This window comes from Lagenorhynchus albirostris, chromosome 20 (assembly GCF_949774975.1).
Source record: "Lagenorhynchus albirostris chromosome 20, mLagAlb1.1, whole genome shotgun sequence".
Classification (NCBI taxonomy): Eukaryota; Metazoa; Chordata; class Mammalia; order Artiodactyla; family Delphinidae; genus Lagenorhynchus; species Lagenorhynchus albirostris.
Genome location: NC_083114.1, coordinates 40,199,944 through 40,212,432, shown reverse-complemented (window position 1 = coordinate 40,212,432; position 12,489 = coordinate 40,199,944).

Below are 12,489 nucleotides of genomic sequence, written 5' to 3'. Positions count from 1 at the left end.
TAGTAAGTTACCTTTTCATCTTTACCAATCTGACATGTAAAAAATGAGAAATTATGATAGTCTAAATTTGCATTTATCTTATTGTGAGTGAGGTTGAACATTTTCATATATCTAAATGCAATCTGCATATCCTGAGATATATTATATATATATATGCATTCTGGAAACTCTTTGCTCACATGCTTGGCTCTTTTTTCCTCCCGGGTTGTTGATCTCTTACTTGGTTATTTGTAGGAACTCTAAATGTCTTAAGGCTATTGGCCGTAGGTTCATGATATAGCTTGCCAATATTTCCCCTTGGTTGTTCCCACAAATTCTGTAGTGAAAGGCTACTCATTAGCCTGGTCCAATTGCTTCACCGCCCTGAGCTTCAGTTTCCTCCCCTATAAAATGTGGCCTGGGTTTGATTCATGGATCCACTATTTATTTTAAGGCCATGTCATCCAAGGCCAGTTACTTAACGTCTCAGAACCTCAGTTTCCTCATCTCTGAAATGGGGCTAACAGCACCAACCTGAGAGGGTTTGTGCGAGATAAATAAAAATCATATGTAATGAACAGTGCCCGGCACAGGGAGAGCCTTCAATAGCTGATAGCTTGTGACACCAATAGGAGGATTGGATGTGATATATCCACCATCCCTGCGTGGGCCCTCAGTTTCCTAGTTGGTAAAATGGGGATATTGCTGTTTGCAACAGTATCTACAGCACAGGGGAGCTTTTATGATTTAAACAAGTCAGTGTTTGCTACATACTTGAACAGAGCCAGGCATGTAGTAAGGACTCAATACATTTGGGCTGTTTTTTTTTTAAGATGTTGGGGGTAGGAGTTTATTTATTTTTTTATTTTTGCTGTGTTGTGTCTTCGTTTCTGTGCAAGGGCTTTCTCTAGTTATGGCAAGCGGGGGCCACTCTTCATTGAGGTGCGTGGGCCTCTCACTATCGTGGCCTCTCCTGTTGCGGAGCACAGGCTCCAGACGCACAGGCTCAGTAGTTGTGGCTCACGGGCCTAGTTGCTCCGCGGCACGTGGGATCCTCCCAGACTAGGGCTTGAACCCGTGTCATTTGGGCTGTTTTTACAGCACCCTTTCTGGAACTTTCCGCCCATCTGCCACCTTGGTGTCCTCACTCTGCTCACCCTGGGCTCTGCTCACTCTGCCTCCTCCAGGGGTGCCTCCCTGCTCACCCCAGGCCTCACAGGGCAGCTTTGCTTCCCTGAGCTCCCGCAGTCCTCTGTAGGTGTCCCTCCTCTGCCCCTGGCCTGTCACCTGCTCTTGTCAGGAGCCTGCAGTGTTTACCCCTTTCTCGTCTGTGAGCTCAGCTCTTCCCCTGGGGGCAGACAGCTTGGTTCCAGGGCGCCTGCCTGCTGGTCTCAGTTCGGCTGCGGGAAACCAGCTGTGTGACCTCAGGGAGGCCAAGTCTCTCTCCTGTCTCTGTCTCCTGACCTACAAACTGATGGAGTTGGTTGAAAGCGCCAGTCGTTGAGCTTTAGAAGAGGAACAATCCTCTGCTCAAGCACTACCTTACAGGAAGCTGGCTGTGCGAAACCAGTGAGAGCAGAGCTGCTTTGGATGGAGGAGTGTGAGTGTGTAAGTGTGTGTGTGTGTGTGTGTGTGTGAGCATGTGAGTGCGTGACTATATGAGTGTGGAGAGTGTGTGCACGTGTGTGAGTGAATGAGCGTGTATGCATGTGACAGCGAGCATGTGAGTGTAAGTGTGTGAGTGTATGTGTGAGCACACAATTGAGTGTGGAGAGTGTGAGAGCGTGTGCACGTGCATATGTACAGGTGTGTGAGTGTGTGCACACCTGTGTGAGAGTGAGTGTGTATGTATGAGTGTGAGTGTGTGTGTGTGAGTGTGTGTGGTCAGGCCAGACTTGAAAACCTCAGGGTGAGGAGGTCTCTGCCCTCCTGTCCTACAGGTGTAGGAGTTTCATCTGAGTCCTCTTGCTTGGCGTGCAGCGGAGGTTTACCGTATTTCTTAGTGGTCAAGATGCCGGTGAGGACAAGGTAAAGTGGGCCTGGCAGGAATGGCAAATTCCGGGTTCCCGGAGCCTCCCCTCCCCCTCCCCGGCTCAAACCCTTCCTTCTGGAAGCCCGGATACAGATCTCTGCCTGAAGGTGCTGGGTGGGTTTCCGCCTGCCGGGGACCTCTCTGTGTGTTTACTGAGCTAGGATTGATGTCTTCGCTGCATGTTCTGGTCTCCTCAGGCTCCTGCCCTAATCCCAGACCAGGCCTGCAAAGGAAGTCCCCGCCCCGCCCCTCAACCCCAGCACATTCCACTGGACAGGGCTGGGGCTCAGGCCGGGTGGGGGGGGGGGGCTGGAGGGCTTCCTGGCCCTGCGGCTCCAGAGCTGATCCCCGAGCTCCCCTGGTGGCGCCTGGAAGGCCTCAGGCCTGGGCTTGGTGAGGGCTGGGGCTGGCATCGCATAGGTCCTGTCTGGAGTAGCAGTGAAGTACCCAAGGGAGCCAATGAGGTTTTGTCCTCCATTAATGGTGTGTGTGTGTGTTTGTCTGGGGCGGGGCGCATTTTCCTTCCCAATCGACTGTTGGCTGACCAAAATGCCCGTTGGATACAAGGCCCCTGGCAGAGGACGGGGCCTCAGTCGTTCCTTCTCTGGGCAAAGGGCTTCTCCCCCAGCACACCCCAGACCTGGAGCCCTCCTTTGTTCCCCGCTTCCGGCAGCCCGCCTTGTTCTGGGATTCTTTGCGGTTTCTACTTAATGAATGTTTATCCTGCAGCCGGCTGGAGCCAGGAGAGGCCAGGAAGAGCTGAGAGGAGCCAGGAAGGGCCAGGAGGGTCAAGGCTCAGCATTCTGTCTCCAGAGGGCTCTGAATTCCAGCTGCCCTCAAGAATGTACCCGCCCCCCAACACACACCCTTCCATCTGCCCTCCTCCCTGGGGAAGTAGCTCTTTTTCCCGGAGCTTGGCCAACCTGATCACCCCTCCCCCAGTCTGCTGGGCTGCACTTGCCCTACTGAGGCCACTGACGCCTAGGGCAAGTCAGAATTGAAAACATGTAAACACCTTCCGTCCCAGATTATAGAGGTGATACATGTTCACTGTTGCTCTGTTGAGATTTTGAAAAACGCAGGTTCTGGTCAGAAGTCACCTCCCAACTCCTGGCCCTGACTGTGGGCTCCGTGTGGGCAGGGCCTGTGTGGACACAGCCTTTGTCTTTCCCCCTCCCTCAGTGGGCATCAGCGCTGGCAGACGTGGGCACAGGGAGTGCTTGGTGAGTAGAACCCAATTAGAACCTAGTTCTGGATTTCATCCAAAGCAGATCCAGGGATGACCCTGAGGCGGGGGGAACCACTGACCTTCTCGGGGTGGGGGGCGGAATCGGATAAGCCATGGGTCCAGACCAGTCCTCTGACTGCAGTGCAGATGCCAGGCTCCGGCGCCAAGCTAGGAGCCATCCTAGATTCCTCTCCTTCCCTCGTGCTCCTCGTGACTCCATCAGCTCCACCCGTAGCCTCTGCGTCAGGATACACCCCGCGTCAGGCCACTTCTCACCAACCTCTCACATCTCCTTGAATCCAGCCCCCAGCTTCTCCTGCCTGGACTTTTGTCAGAGTCTCTTATCAGATCTCCAGCTTCCTCCCTTAGCTCCTGGTCTGTGATCTGGAAAGCGGCCACAGGGATGCCAGGGCTCCTCCGATCAAGGTCCCTTTACTCTCAGAATAAAGCCCCGCTCCCTAGTAAGACTGCTGGCCTGTGTGCCTGGCCTCCTCCAGGACTCCCCTCCTGCACACCACCCCTGGCACACGCCTCTCAGCTCCGGGCATTCTTCCTCAGGGAGTCTGCCTCTGCTGTGCCCTCAGCCCGGTCCCCAGGGGTCTGGAGGCTCCTTTGCCTCTCTCAGGTCTCTGTCCACGTGCCACCTCCTCAGGGGCCTCTCTTCCATGCCCCCCAACGCCCTTCACTCCTTCCCCTCTTTGCTTCTCCCCGGGTGCCCCTCACTCCTAGAATCACACTGTCTGTCAGTGTGAAAGCTGGCAGAAGCCCAGCATGAAAGCTCAGGAGGGCAGGGAGATTCTGACTGTTTTGTTCTAGAAGCCCAGAGTCTAGAAGGTGACTGGCACAGAGAGGGTGAGCCGTAATTATTGGTCGAATGAAAACGAAAAAGGTCTTCTCCCTTTTTTTTCATCTTTTCCAGCAAATAATTATTAAGCATTTACTAGTGCAGGTGTTGGCCTGGGGCTAGACGCAGAGGGGAAGCTCTGTCTAGCTGGGGAGACAGAGCCAGGGCTTTTGATGGGGCGAATCCGGGGGCTGGGGCCGGGGAGGCTGGGAAAAACTGGCCCAGCCTGAGTGGATCAGGCAGACGTCCCAGAGGAGGTGATGCCCAAGCTGAGCGCTGAAAGAGGGACTTGAGTTACTGGCATCCAGGTAAAGGAGGCAGGTGAGAAGGGAGGATGCTCCAGGCCAGCGGAAGGGCCTGCTTCCCTCCGGGAGGGCAGGGATGTGGCCCTCACGGCCTAGGGTCAGCCTCTGGTGCACAACAGGTGTTTGGTGAAAATGCTGAGATAGCTTGAGTCTAGGAGCCACACCTGATTTTGAGGAAGACAGTTTCAGTTCCCGGACAGGAACCCTGCTGTGGGGAGGTCAGCAAGGGCTCCGTGGGGTTCACAGGATCAGATCAGTTTTGAACTGGAAAGGATCCCACATGCTAGAGCCTCTGCCCCTGAGGGAGGAAGCGCCGGTTCCCTTGAGGATGCTGGTGGGAGGGAAGTTAGCAGAAGTCCACTCAGGGGACCACAGTGGGCTCTAGGAAATCAGGGCAGACACGGGACATTTTTCTTTCTCTCTGTCCTGTGTCTGGCCCTCCCCATGCCCCAGCTCACGTGGTACGGGCCAAGGTTTGGCGCAGGAATCTGAATGTGGCCCAAGTAGCCCAGAATCAGGGCAGAGGCAGAGAGAGGTACCCCTGGCTAAGTGGCCGGCCAGGGCCCTGCCTGTATGGAGAGGAGCTGAACCTGGTCACGTACACTCAGCTCTGTGGGAGGGGCGGGGCAGGGAGAGGCGAGTCCTGTCTCCCCGGGGCGTGGAATGTGGCACTTTGGGGGAGGCTGACCCTCTCCCTCCCCCACTGGTCTGGACCTGGGGCAGTTCCCCAGGACTCAGCGCTCCCTCCCCTCCCCCATGCTTGGTCCCTTTCCTGTCAGGCTGGTTTTTCCTCCCCGGGGACTCTAAGAGGAACACCTGGGGTCATCCTGGGTCAGCCTGCTGTGTCCCACCTTCCCTGGGTTCCCACTCGTGGGAAGTGACAGCCGCACTGGGTCACTTGAGCTGACGCAGAGCCTCGGTCCCCGTGACACCACCCACCCGGCCTGAGCAAACTGCTCCACAGCACGGCCAGCCGTTTCTTGTCTCCATCCTTCACTCTGCATCATCAATCCTGGGACTAAGTCCAGGCCCTCTTTAGCCCCAACGGGTTCTATCTCAACAGACCTCACCTGGTCTCCCCACCCCTGGCCATGCCTCGCTCATCCTACCAACCCATTCAACACGTGGAACCCACGGCAATTTCTAAACTATGAAATTGACCACATCACATCCCTGGTTGCAATGACTTTCCACTGTCTTCAGGATGAATCAACCCTTTGGCCGAGAGTTACAGCCCCTGTGATTTCTCCCCTGGCTTCGCCCCTCCCCCACATGCCCCCAACTGAACCGAATGTCCAATGGCTCCCGAGCTGGCCCCAGCGATCCCACTCTCCCAGGACCTTCTGCCTGATAAACACCAACAGGTCTTTCAGCCTCTTGCTCAAGTGTGGTGCCTCTGTGAAACATCTTGCTCCCAGGCAGAAATGAGGGCTCCCTCCCTTTGCCCCCCTCCCCGCCTGCCCGCTGCTGCGTGGGAATTCCCAGCACCCACACACCCGATTATACTGATTTGTATGAGGTCCATATGCCTACTGGTTCAATAGTTTTATATATATATATATATATATATATATATTTTAAATAAATTTATTTTTATTTTTCATTTATGATTTTTTTTGGCTGTGTTGGGTCTTCGTTGCTGAGCGCGGGCTTTCTCTAGTTGCGGAGAGCAAGGGCTACTCTTTGTTGCAGCGCGTGGGCTTCTCATGGCAGTGGCTTCTTTTGTTGCAGAGCATGGGCTCTAGAGCACATGGGCTTCAGTAGATGCGGCACGTGGGCTCAGTAGTTGTGGCTCGCGGGCTCTAGAGTGCAGGCTCAGTAGTTGTGGCGCACGGGCTTAGTTGCTCCGCGGCATGTGGGATCTTCCCAGACCGGGGCTCGAACCCGTGTCCCCTGCATTAGCAGGCCGATTCTTAACCACTGTGCCACCAGGAAAGCCTGACTCAACAGCTTCAGAATGGTGGCCCATAAGTGGCTACTCCCTCCAGCACCCCTAGAAACTCCCTCACAAATGTCTCCCATGTGCTCTCAAGGTGGCTGCTGGTTGCAGGCTCAGGCCGGGGTCACTCCAGCTCCAGCCCACCTGTCCACGTGCACTACCTGGGGAGGCTGGCTGCCCGTCGTGAGAACCCCCAGGTCCCTGCCAGAGGATGACACCGGATATTCCTAAGGCTTCCGATCCTTGGGGAACCAGAACAGAAGGGACCTCGCCCCCCACCCCCACCTCCGGCTCCAAGTCATCCGAGCTGAAGGAGCCCTCCTGCACCCAGACTCTTTCCAAGTCCCTCTTGAAATGTTCTGTCATGGGACTTCCTGGTGGTCCAGTGGATAAGACTCCGTGTCCACTGCAGGGGGCGTGGGTTCGATCCCTGGTCGGGGAACTAAGATGCTGCATGCCACGTGGTGTGGCCAAAAAAAAAAAAGAAAAAAGAAAAGAAAAGTTCTGTCGCCTTCTCTTCTTTTCCCTTCTCACCTTCTTGCTTCATAAAGAGGGAAATCAGAGCAAAGGACCCAGGGGTAGGGGCAGGAGCCTAGAAACCTTTTGCGGGGGGCTCTTTTCTCCCCACATCTACTGCTCCTCTTTCCAAAACTTCCTCTCTCCTTTCCTAACCCAAGACTAGAATGTCAGAGTGTATGAGTGGGGACACAGAGGTCTGTGTTGTGGGTACAGGGAGGGGAAGAGGGATTTACTGGATTAAATATGGCCAGTTCTAAATGTCCATCATATAGTGTTTCCTAAGAAATTATTTTTAATTAGCAATTCATCATTTTTAATTAACTAGTAATACGTAAATACATTCTTGTTGTAAAAATTAGAATAGCAGGACTTCTCTGGTGGCGCAGTGGTTGAGAGTCCGCCTGCCGATGCAGGGGACACGGGTTCGTGCCCCGGTCCGGGAAGATCCCACATGTCGCGGAGCGGCTGGGCCCGTGAGCCACAGCTGCTGAGCCTGTGCGTCCGAAGCCTGTGCTCCGCAACAGGAGAGGCCACAACAGTGAGGGGCCTGCGTACCGCAAAAAAAAAAAAAAAAATTAGAATAGCAGAGACAAGCCTGGGTTCCCCTGACTACTATCTTTCAATCAGCTTCTCTCCAAGGAAATCTCTGTCATCAGTCTGGTGTGTTTCCTTCCTTATTTATGTGCTTACGTGCATATTCATATGCACTTGAAGAAATATCATCTTTTAAGTGTATGTCAGCATTAATTATATGTATTGCTCTCCCGCTGCTTTTATTTTACCCAGCAACTTGTTCTTTAAGATTCTTCACGTGACTAAATATTGACACGACTCATTCTGTTTAATTCTTCTCCCGCTATGTGAATGTTACATAGTTCACTCAACTGTCTCCCTACCTGTTATTGTTTCCGTCTTTCCTTTATTACAAATGATGCTTCAGAGAGTATCTTTTTATATGCCTCCCTGAATATATGAACAAGGTTTCTTTGGGGTAAATGCAGAAGAGTGGAACTGGGGCTTGCAGGGTGTGTGGAATTTTTTAAAGAAAGACACAGACAAATCGCCCTGCAAAGTGGGGACTGCAACTTGCCTCCCACTAATGTGCCTGTGGGAGTTCATCTGCCCACATCTTCCCCAGCACTTGACGTTATCAAACTTTGTAATTTTCCAGTCTAATGGGGAAGAGCGAATCTCCCATCTTCTCCTTGTTGCCCTTGGTTGGGCTGGGAGGGGAAATTGGTGCTGGGTTTTGGGGGTTTTTTTTTGCCCATGGGTCATAATTTCCCAACTCCTACTTTATTTTTTAATTTTAATTTTATATTGGAGCATAGTTGATTAACAATGTTGTGTTAGTTTCAGGTGTACAGCAGAGTGATTCAGTTATACATATCCGTGTACATCTATTCTTTCCAGTTAACTTGGTGCTGTTTATAGAAACTTCTAGCTAGCCCTGTTCACAGTCCCATCTTCTACTTCTCCTTTCAGGGTCCCTGGTGCCCCAATTCCCGCGCTTCTGGGTTTTGTGTTGAGAATCTTCGTGCTTCTGTGAGTTTCCTGCCCTCCCCTCCTCTGTCCCTTCCCTATGCTCCCGAGCCCTAGGTCTCAGCTTCCTCGTCTGCTTTTAGTTACCATTTTCGAGCTTTAAAATTTTTTGTGGCCATTTATCATCTTCTGTTGTCTCTTCTTTTATTCTTTTAAAATAGTCCTTTACTGTCAGCTTAACAGGGTTTTAGGAAGGTGCAAAAATGAATGTGGGTATTCAGTCTACCACATTTAATCAAAACGAAATGTCTCTATAATCCCCTGCCAGACTGTCAGCTTCTTAGAGGCAGGAAAGGCTTGTATTTACTTCTGTATCCCAGCATCTAGCATCTTGCCTGGCAAATAGGGGACAGGACTTGATACACTTTTGCTGAATGGAGGAGCGAGTGAGAAAGTACTGATAGCTGAGCATCTTGTGCTGATGGTCCTTAGGAAGGGGATGTTGCTTAGGGAAGGGTTACCAATTTACATGACAGGCAAGTTCATGAAGTCTTGCATCCTTTTCCTTTCTGTCCTCTAGCTTATCACTTCTGTTTACATACATGAGCCCATCTCCTCTTCAAGGCTGAACTTTGAATCTTGTTTGTATGACCCACTGACTGACCAAACAGATACTTGTGTATCCAAGCAGGGAGGACAAGTTGGGACCTTGGCAGATGACACTATGCCTTTCCCAACTTGATGACCCTTTCTCCAGACCAGTGGAAGAAATCACCTTAACCCCCAACTCATGAGAGGAGGGACAGCGTTAGTGGTTGGGACTACAGCTTTCGGGAGTTAAAGATCTGGGCTTGAATCCTGGGTCCACTATTTACTTGTGTGACTTTGGTCAAGTTAGTAACCATTTTGAGCCTCAGTTTTTTGGTCTATAAAATGGGGATGATAATACTTTAAGTCACAGGATTAGTTGAGATAATGTATACAAAGTGTTTAACCTAGAGGCTGGCCCAGTAGATGCTGGCTGTCATCATTTTCACCTTTGTCATATCATCGTCGCCCTTGTTGTCATAGTCACACCATTTCGTTCTACCCAGGGACTAGGACTCTCACTTCTTTCCAGTGGTCCCCAACCACTATTTCATTTCCTCAGGGATGATGAAAACTCCCCTACCTTGAATCCCTCCCCTCTGGGAACTGCAATCTGCATTTGCTCTAGTGTAAGAAGCTTCTAGGGTGGGTCCAGGTGGAGATGCAGAGAGAACCGTTGGCCTCAGGACTTGGACACAAGTTAGCCATGTGACCTCAGGAGAGTCACTTTACCTCTCTGAGCTTCCTTGGACTGGATCAACTTTTCTTGTGATATATGGATTATTAATAGGCATTACCTGACAAAAGACGCCATGGTCCCGTATATTTTGGAACTGCTGATTAAATGAAGTTAAATAATAATACTTAATATAATACTTACATGTATATAATACATTATATACAATCAAATGATAAGTATTTATTGTGTTACATTGTTATTAAATAGTACATTACTATCTATCTAATTAGCACCTATCTAACCACTGAAACAACTCCAGGAACTAGATTGTTATTATGATTATTATCCCTCTTTTACAGATGAAGGACTGAGGTTCTCACAGCCTTTAGTACCATGCATTGTGAATTTCCAAAAGGCAGTGGGGACAGCAGTGTTTCTGATCCTATCTGACAGCGGCCCTCCTTTCCCACAAGGATGTCGTGGGGCTGCGGCTCTGCAGCAACAAGTCAGGGGAAGGCTGGGCACTTTCCTCTCTGGGATCCTTTCATGCTCAAACATTCCCTTTTCATCACTCCTGACCCTGTGTGCCCCTCCTCTGCAGACTGTGGGTCACCAGGCTGGAGATCAGGACTTGGGAAAGGAGCTACTCCGATCAGGTTCTACAGGTTCTTGCCCTCACTCAGCCAGGGGCAGATCAAGGACTCTGCTCGTGGGCGGTCTGTTTACCTGTTTACCGCAGCTTGATTCCTCAGTTCCGTCTCTGGGGGTGGGGTGGTGGGGGCAGATGAGCCAGAGAAGTGTTTAAAAGCCACACAACTCACGGTGGAAGGTGCTAGGCATTGTTCTGGCCAGAGAGTGGGAGCAGGGGACTGTCTTTGGGGTTAGCCTAGGATTTGGGGGGAAGAGACTCAGAGGAGTCATTTTGGAGCTGGGACTTCCTTGGAAGGGGGAGTGCAGCCTCTGTTGCACTCAGGACCCCAGGCCATGGGGATGAGGGTTAAGAGGCTGGAAGCCAGAATCTGACACTCCTGGCTGTCCCTCTCGAAGCTTCTGTTTCCTCATCTGTAAAATGGGCATAAGAATACCTTTTGCACTGGGCCGCTTTGGGAATCCAATGAGATCTGAAAAGGCTTTGTAAATGGTACTTCCCTGCAGTCAGTTGTTCTTATGGCTTTGGGGTAGGGGGCTGGGACTCTAAGCTCTTCTGAAGTTTAGTGAACTCACAACCCAACCCGTTAATCTGGAGGAGAACCGCTGGTCCTATTCTTTGTTTCCTAATGCAAAGTCCCTTCCCAAACTCTCCTATCAGGCCACAGAAGCAGAGGTTCCAGCTGGGGCTTGGTGTGCTAGCAACCATCTGGCCCGTCTCCCCCTTCCCCTACCAGGAGCAGGCCTCCTCCTTCAGGCCAAATAGTGACTCACGTCAGATCAGCCCTGGCAGCTACAACCTTTGTGAAAGCCCAGCCACACCCTGATTTCAGGGCCAGCCTTGAATCTCCTTCCCCCTCGGAGCCCCGGGACCCACTTGCAGGTCTGATTCACTAGTTTGAACAGCCTCAGGCTGGCTTTCCTAGTGGCTTGGGGCTGCTCCTGGTGGGTTATGGGGGTGTGTGTGTGTGTGTGTGTGTGTGTGTGTGTGTGTGTGTAGGGGGGGTTTGGTGCCCCTGTTCCTGGATCAATTGGTGGCCAGAAGACAGTTTATTGGGGACAGGTTTCAGCGGCTGGGGACAAGTCTTCATTTAGCCACAGGTGACCCAGGTGATAATATGCAGAGAGGAGGCCTAAGATTTCACAGGAAACTGAGAGTAACTGACCCGTCTCCCTACCACCCTGTCAAAAGGGCACCGGGCCTCTGTCCCGAGATTGGGTGGCTGCTCTGACATAAGGGTGCAAAGGAACTGCGGGGACAGTTCTGAGGAGGTGTGAGGTCCCTGCGGACAGGAACTGGGGTGAGGCTGCTTCAGGGCCCTGCAGTGTCTGGCAGGGGGGCCTCCAAGGCGATCATAAAGGTGGGTGGAGTTACTGATCTGGATGAAGAACGGGGCTGGGGGCTGTGTATGGAGCGGAGGGACCCCTTCCTCTGTTATCGAAACTCTCCACCTTGCGTGTGGGCGCCCTCCCTAGCAATCCAGTCGTTCATCCATGTACTAGGACAGGACTGTTAGGCACAGGAGGATTCAGCCTACACCCTCCTTGGAGATGCTCACAAGGGGGTAGGGATTCCATCCTGTCTCTGGGCGGCAGGTGCTAAAAGTCTCATGGGCGGGTTTCCCTGGTGGCGCAGTGGTTGAGAGTCCACCTGCCGATGCAGGGGACGTGGGTTCGTGCCCCGGTCCGGGAGGATCCCACATGCCGCGGAGCGGCTGGGTCCGTGAGCCATGGCTGCTGAGCCTGCGCGTCTGGAGCCTGTGCTCCGCAATGGGAGAGGCCACAACAGTGAGAGGCCCGCGTACCGCAAAATGGGCGAGTTACTCACCTCCCTTAGGCTCAGATGCTTCACTACAGCATCACTTCAGTAAGTCTGCGTCGAATGCATGCTTTTGGGGTTGGAGGGTAGAGGGTTGTCCTGGTTGGGGGTGGGCATGGGTGGATGGTTGGTGAGAGTACTGAGTCGGGGGTTCGGCTCCCAGGTCGATCTCCGGCTTGAGCTTGGGATTCTGAAGGTGCCTTTTACAGTCCCGCTGCAGAACCCCTCCCAGCAGCTGTTCCCAGGAGCCCATTGTCACCTTGGGGCTTTGTATGGCCACAGCAGGGTGGGGCGGCTTTGTCTCAGGAGGCCTGGGAAGTTGCAGCTCAGAGCACCTCATGTGGGGGACTGAGGGGGGGGTCAGGGTGTGGGTGATTCCCAAGGGGCAGGTTCTGAGAGACTGTAATTCCCAGGGGGGCGTAGGAAT